The 8,276-nt window shown below is 35.6% G+C and overlaps 1 protein-coding gene across 2 annotated transcripts in view; it reads right to left on the minus strand.

The window, feature by feature from the left end:
- Window positions 1-7,947, minus strand: part of MDGA2 (MAM domain containing glycosylphosphatidylinositol anchor 2) — a 417,841-nt gene extending 409,894 nt beyond the window's left edge. For both annotated transcript variants that reach the window (XM_031679006.2, XM_072962999.1), the window contains exon 1: window positions 7,834-7,947. The gene's annotated coding sequence lies outside the window, so the exon portion shown is untranslated. The remainder of the gene's footprint in view (window positions 1-7,833) is intronic.
- Between the last annotated feature and the right edge of the window lie 329 nt (window positions 7,948-8,276).

Below are 8,276 nucleotides of genomic sequence, written 5' to 3' on the forward strand. Positions count from 1 at the left end.
AAATACTTTATTAATGTCATATTTTGCTCACAAGGACTTATGTGAACTGAGCTGAGCTCCACAACTTAAAGGAAAGTACCGTGGAGAACTGTGCTTTCCCTGAGAGGGTAGGAATGTGAGATTCTATACACAAGTTCCTGCTTCTGTACTGGGTCCAGTGCCACATCCTGACTGTCTCCAACTGAAGGCTGAATCAGGTCTCTATTTACTCAGTAAATTTAGGAAAAACAAAACAACGACTCCAGAAATTTTGGAGACTAGGTCACAGACTATTAAAACAAAAACAGTTGACAAAAAGACAAGGGAGCTTCCTCTTGCTTCTATATCATTCTTTATATGCCTTGAGTCAGCACAGAGGCATAGTGAAGGGGGCAGAGAAACTATCACAATGCCTCGAGAAGGGGTAGCATTTAGTCCTTAAAACTGTGGATTAGGTCTTGCTCTCTAAATCAAACTTGTGAAATGGCTTCCTTTTAATAATGTCAGAAGCTATATATCACATGGTCAGTGAACCCTCCAAGGTTCTTTGAACCAAATCTTCCTGACTCTTACGAATTATTACAGCATCTTACAAGATCAGCACTCCTGAACCCACAGGTACTAATTACATCATTTTAAACGCTGTGGACTGAAATGTATACCTAAACATACTCATCCTTCTCTAAAATAAAGAGCTTTTCAGCTTTCTTGGAAAGAACTACAAAGCCCCAGCAAATACTAACTAAAATGAAATTAGTGTCATCATTATGCTCCAACCTTAATCACAAATTGGGTATTTAGAGACAGCTATTATTCCTTCCAGTCTAGCTCATCAACAAAACAAATGAGATTTACTACAGTATATGCCAAAAATGAAAACTTCAATTTGCTTCTCCAAGAGTGGCAATGGCAGGCAGAAGATTTAGAAGATCTGTCCTGCCAATTTTCCCATTGTTTCTCCCCAGTGAGAAATCATTGTTGCTGCCTGTGACTAGCCCCAAAAAGGATATGTCACAAAAACGCCTTAATAGAGAAGTCAGTGTGATAATGATACAAATTCGAAGTCCCCTTCTGAGCAGGCAGAAGAACCATTATCACAAAGCAAGAATAATTCCAACTCTACCAACACTCATAGAATGAGAATTTAGCAAATGCCAGGCACCTGCGCAAGCATATTATTTTGACAATCTCAAGTTCTTTCCAAAACCCTAAAAAGTATATTTTTAATTTCCATTTGAGAAAATGAGACATCCCTAGTGAAGGTTAGCAAATATTCAAAGTGTAGCTTTATCTGCAGTTCATTCTTATTCTAGAAACAAATTTTGTTGTATATATACATATATATATTTCATTTTGCTATGCTGCATCTTCATTTTTAAAAGGCCAGGCATTTCTTTATATCTTCAGAATTTAGGGGGAAAGAACAGAATACAAAACAGGAATTACCAATCATTTACATTCTCATAGACAAAGAATATTTTTTTTAAATTACTTGGTGCCATAAGAGTTCAAAGTAAAAACACTTGTCTAAACCATAAAATGTGAAACACGAGCAATTACTAGTAAAGATCATCACTCAACTTCCAATTTTTCAAATCTTAGGTTTTGACAATTTCAAAGAAATATACCCAGGAGCTAAGGAATTGCCCTAAGTTTCTGATCAACTTAATTTCCATCTATTTGAGGATGAAGTTTTAAAATTGGCCCTGTCAGTATCTCAGTGGCTCACCTCTGTGGCAGTGGGACATGGCATCCCCTAGAAACCCTCTTAGACCTGCCATCTCCCAGATCACCTATTACCTCAGGTCCCAGGGGCAGAACCTTCCACTCCCCTCCTTAATCACCTGTGCTCCTTTAGTTTGCCATAAAGAGTCTGCTCTCAACTTTAAACATTTTCCCCACTCTTCTAAATAAACTCATAAATATTCTTTCTAAGAATTGTCATAATTGCTATTAATACCAGAATCTGTTAATATGAGAAATCTGCAGTGTCACAAAAATATTAAAATCTTAAGAGCAGTAGAAAGTCAAATGGGTGACCCACAGCATTTAACAAGAACACAACAATTTTTTTACTTAATGTTATACCCTTAATCTACTTTTTTCTATTACAAACTTCTAATTAATAGTATTTCGTTGATTTTTTGAGCAAACAAGGGAATATATAAAAACATATAAATAATTACTCCTAGCCATAGCTCCTTTTTGTTATTACAAAACTGTTATGCTTCAGTTCTCACAGAACCATCCACTTCACTTTAAATGTTGCCGTGGAAATTATTCTAATTTTTTCTGAAGAACTGATGAGATCATATCTGTCTGATGTTAGGACAAATAAGTTATTCAGATTCTAAGGACTCTGGGTTGTCACACAGCTAGGTTAGTGCCTTTTGAAATGTACTTTCAAAGACAAGTGGCCTATAAACGTGTTCAATGTTGTTCAACATAAATAATTTTTAAAGAAACCTGAACCATTAAAGTATTTGATTTTGCCAAAGATATTGATAAAGATAAATAAATAAACAAAACTTAATGCTGGAGTAAGCATGAGGCAATATATACCTCTATATTTGTTTGATGGGAATCAGTACAGTTTTTTTTTGAGGGAGCAGTTTCCAAATGTAAAATATACATAACTCTTGGGCCATCTCTTAAAAAAATTGACTAACAAGACAAATTGCCAAAAGGTGCATAAGCAAATCTTTCCAGTGTAATATTTACAGTGGAAAAACTGGAAGCAGCAGCGCATATTGAAAACTAGTAAGTTATTAAATATAAGGATGTAGCTCTAAATTTACTGATACACAAAAATGTTGATGTCATTTATTTTTAAAAATAAGGTTTGAGAAGAGTGTGGGTCACACAGAGTAAGTGCTGTGGTTATAAGCAAGGGCTCTGAATCCAGGTACCAAGTTCAAATTCCCATTCTTACAGTAACTACGTGACACTGAGAAAATAACTTGATCTTTCTGTGCCTCTGATTTGGTATCTGTAAAACTGATTAAAAATCAAACCTCTCTCAAAGGATTTAGTGACAATGTGATAAATAATGCTCATTGGAACAATGTTTAGCTCATCACAAGCTGGCAGCAAGTGTGAACCATTAATATTTTTGAATTTATGTGTAATTTTTTTACACGTACAATTTAGATATACACACAAGGAAATCTCTAAAAGATGTTATCCGAAATTTTTTCTAAGATAATTTACAGGTAATCGTACAAGAGAGAAAAGGTATGACCAAGTACAATCATTAAAGTAGTCCTTTTTTTTAAATAATAAAGTTAGAGAAACAACATATGCATCAAACAATGAAGTAATGGATTAATAACAGATTACTCTACTACCAGTATAAAATGATGCAATCTATGCTTATGGACATGGAAAGCAATCCATAATTATTGCTAAAAATAATGTTTATGTTATGACCCTCTTCATGTACTATGTACAACTCTGTGCCTAGAGACATGTCTAGAAGGACGTTGACCAGAATGCTAACAATCATGATATCTAGGGCAGTAAGTTTTCTGCTATCTTTGCTTTTTTCTTAATATTATCTGTATTTTCCAATTTTTTACAGTAAGCACTTTTCTCCACTCAGAACTAATAAAATGACCTTGTAGTTTATCTCTAAGTTTCGGAGCCAAGCTCTACCTCTCTGACTGTAACACCTTCTCTACTTCTACTCCACAGTTGCCAACTGTCTTAATCTCAATGGATAAAGGAAACACTTGTTTATCTCGACCTACCAGATTTTTCCCTATAAACGTCAGGCCATTTTTTTTTATTGACTTAGAATCTTTTGACTTTTTATAAATTGCATTTCTGGACTTCAACAATCCAATGCTCTTTGCCCTGCCAAGATGGTCTGCAGCATAACCACCATCTCTGTTTGCAACTTTGAAGAAGCTTGAGTTTTCCAATTTATTGTGTAACTCTAAGCAACTGTCTCAGCAAAGTCTCAGCAACAATCATTGCTATTGAAAGTATTTATTTTCATTTTCCAAAATGTTAATGTAGCCTTCTGCTCTTCCTCTTCCTAAGTTTCTTAATGAAACTCTTAATAGCTTCTTGCCTTCTCCCAATTTCATTTTAACTTTTTTTTCAATTTATTTGTATGATAAATAAGACAATACATGAAATCCAATGAATGATCAAGCTCATTATGGTTCAGGTCACCAGCTTTGTTGGTCGCCTGCATTTTGCCAGGTCGCCTGCAACAAGTCATCACTCAAGTGTCATCTTACTAACCCCCACAATTACTGGCCCACTCTCCCAGGATCTATCTCACAAACACCAACATTACAATTTTACAGTATCAACATAATTTAAAGCAATAACTAAAACCGTCACAATTTCAAGCAAAGAAAATATAATTTTTTTTCTTTCAATGGTAATTTTCTCCCACACCGGCTCAAAGCTATTGGTAAATAATGAACAAAGGCATGTGTGTATATATTTCTCTAATTAAAAAGTCTCTAACAATGAAAGAGTTGAATCTTATGTTTCTAATTAGCATGGGGTTTGGAATTGGATTTCCTGGGTTGGAAATACTAGCATATAATCTTTGATAATCTCAATTTCTTCACGTATAAAATGGAGATGATATGACTTTCTACTGCATACTGTTGTAGCAATCATATTAGATAGTCATATCCAGGGTTTACCACAGTTCCTGGCCCATAGCACTAAGAATTCAAAACTTTAAGTTTTTGTGTCAGTCTGAAAACTCCATGTAAGGAGCAAACATTGAAGGAATAATATTATTGCTGATTAGTAAAATCATTAAATTTTTATCCCAATAACTTACATAAAACAAAAAAAAAAAGTAGAAAGGAAGAACAATTGTAAAAATCATGCTACCTTTATGTAAATTGCCCACATAATAAAATGATCAAATCTGTCAGCAAATCTCAACTTCCCTTTCTGAGGACAGTTGATTAAGGAAATAAAAACCACTGCTGAAAATTTCAACTGTAACTGATACTTTTCAAAAATAAACAAGAAAAAATAACTTCTTAACAAATAAATACTATTTCATTTACTTAATATCACAAATCACTTTTAAGTAAATAAAACTAAGAAAACACCTAATCAAAAACAAATATATTTATCAATAGAGAAGCATTTCAGAAAGACTTGTCTAATTAATCACTGTAATAAGCATTCTTCGAAATATTTTAATACTCAAAGCACAAAGCATGTAGTACCCTGCTTCCCTAATTACAAAATACTTTAATACTTACATAATCTAAAAAGAAGCCAAACACTTGCAGAAATTTCAAAGACATATCCAAACAAACAATTATTAAATGACATTTTCAATACTGAAGTTTCAATACCCAAAGTGAATAGTGGAGGAATGACATAAGCCAAAAACGTTATTATGCAGATGAAGCCTCCATTTTAATTAAGGATTGAGAATGAGAGACCTAGGGTCCAATTCCAGAGCTATTTTGACATATATCAAACGTTCCTTAATTTCCACTGAAAGGCCTTTCTGACAAGTTCTCATGTTGATATGTTCCTATTAGCTACCAGTACCTTTAAGTGGTGTTTTGTCACTGACCTACATTAGTATATCAAATTATGACAGGAAATTAATGGCTTCAAACAATAATACTTCAGATTACATTCTCTAGCCAAATACTTAGAACAGTACCTCAACAGTAATGAAACATGAGTATTTGCTTCTACTTTCTTTGATAAGAGACACTAAAGAAACATTGAGTGTAATGGTAAATAGCTATCCAGGTTCTCAAAATCTTTTTTATTTAGGATTTAGTAAAGAGGTTACATAATTCAATTCTGGAAATAAACTTCCTCTTTAAATGAACAGAACAAGAAATAATTTTGAGAAATCTAAGGACACTGACATGATAAATATATGTATGTATGTGTTCACAAAAACCTCAAATCAGAAACACTTAACTCATGTCGACATGATATTTGTCCCTATGTTTTCTTCATATAAGGTAACAGGTTATAAAATATGTGAGTTTTTTTTTTTTTTTATCATTCCTGAAGTGGAGTCTGCTAACAGTGTGCTGTGGAGCTAAGGGCTTTTGAAAGAGTTTGCCTAAAGCTCTCGGTGGTATTTTCTCAAGAAAAGCTTCCTGTAGTGTTTCCCAATACTGAAGAAGTCTTCCCTCAGAATGATCACATTTTCCCACTAGTCATTTACATGGGGAGAGGGGCTTATGGTCCATCCCAATTTGGTTATCTTTTTTAAAAGAGCCAAACAGGGCAAGGCTACTGCGTCTGCTACTCAGGCCTCTTCTAATCCACTCGTATTCTAGAGGCCATGTACGTGAAGCTGTAGAATGGCCCATTAGGCTATACCTAATTCTTAAACTATGTACATAGTCTAGAATTGTAGTTTCACAGATTACTCACATGTCTATTCCCAAAAGTTCTGTCTTTTCCTAACTGATGATTATCATTGCATCAAATAAGACTAATCCAGTCCACATGTCTTATGGCAAAAAAATTTACATTATAATTTCCTTTAGGGATATTATAATGTAATATATATATTATTTTATACATATATATATATATATATATATATATATATACACACACATACATACATACATACTATGAGGGGATAGCCTTTAGCCTACCTTTCCTGTGGTCTGTTTACTATGTGGCAATGTCTATGTATAAAATATCTGAGGATGCGATGCTTATAATGCCTATTGTGAGTCTGTAATAATTCTCTTAAGTGTTTTATTGTATTTGTCTTCTCACTAGTTGGTAGATCTTTGGTCACCTCCTATTATTCTGGACTGGAACAACAGACCACCTGCTTTATGTAGGCAAATCACAGATACTTACATTTGAAAATAATATCTTTGGGTTCAACAAAATTCAAACAACCCATCTCTTTCCAACAGGTTTCCTGACTCGCACACAGCCATAAAACATCTATTATAATCTGCAAAAATTCTATTTCTCTTTCAAAGAATGAAATTGTTTCCACCTATGTTTAGATTTTTGTTCACCAATTTTCCACCTTCTATTATACCAATGCTTTATACACTAAAAGATGAAATGCACACTCCATTTTCAGCCAATACATGCTACTAAACACCAACCTACTGAAAGAATGTGTCAAGGATATTTCACTTATTTCAGGCTCACCTACATATTCTCTGTAGACCTGCTAAAGTTAGTAAAGGTTTATTTTTAATGATAGAGATATTCACTGATAGATGTCTTACCTACTAACTTTTCTGGGGGGGAAAAGGGCAACATTATACTCTATTGCCTTGAATTATTTTGATTTATGACAGCAGTAAAAGAAACATACCTCAAATGCTTTACATCACTGTATTATAACAGAAGGGACACACTATTTGTTATAGATTAAATGCATACCCTCAGAAAAGATACATTAGTGTCTTCATCCCCAGAATGTGACCTTGCATTTATCGGGTCTTTACACAGATAATCAAGTTGAAATGAAGTCATTAGAGTGAACCCTAATTCATAAGACTGATATCCTCATTAGAAAAGGGAAACTTGGACACAGACACGCACACAAGAACACCAGGTGAACTTCAAGCCAGAAAGTAGGGGTGATGTCTCCAGCTAAGCCAAGAAACAACAAAGCTCACCAACAAACCAGCGGAAGCTAGGAGAGACGCGTGGAACCCATGCTTCCTCACAGCACTCAGAAGTGAAACCCTGCTCCACAGCGTGAACAGAAGCTGGTAACACAAATTCTTCAGCTCCTCTCACAAAACAACAAACACGGGACCAGCCTGTGAAAAACCCTCTACTTGTAAACTGCCTTCAATGTCTCAGTTTGCTTTAGTTATTCTTTTTTTTCTCTTTGTAATTGCGTACCTTCCCAGATTCACACAGCCACCTGGCTGACAGGAACTTGGACTCCGCTCTTATCCGGTACGAGCCGGCTGGAGCTGGTCGGTACCAGCGACCCTAAAACTGGGCTTGCGCAGGTGTCGGAGGCCCGGCCTGGTGACGTCAGAGGGCTGGAAAACCCCACCCTCCAATCACGTTCGGCGCCTCCTTGGTGAAAGAGCAGACGCACGTAACCGAGATGCGCTTGCGCAGAACACCGAGTCCCTCGCTGTCTTCCCTGCTTCCAAGCACCTTTCATCGCGACCACCCTGCTATCCCATAAGTATCCCAAACCCCTCGTCTTCTGGGAGGCTGTGCTCGCTTGGCTGTCTTGTGAATAAACGCTTTCTCGGCTGTAAACGTCAGCATCTCCGTGTTCGGCTTGCTGCACTTTGGACAGACGGACCTGGTTTGGTAACACAAGGAAC

This window comes from Vicugna pacos, chromosome 6 (genome assembly GCF_048564905.1).
Source record: "Vicugna pacos chromosome 6, VicPac4, whole genome shotgun sequence".
NCBI lineage: Eukaryota > Metazoa > Chordata > Mammalia > Artiodactyla > Camelidae > Vicugna > Vicugna pacos.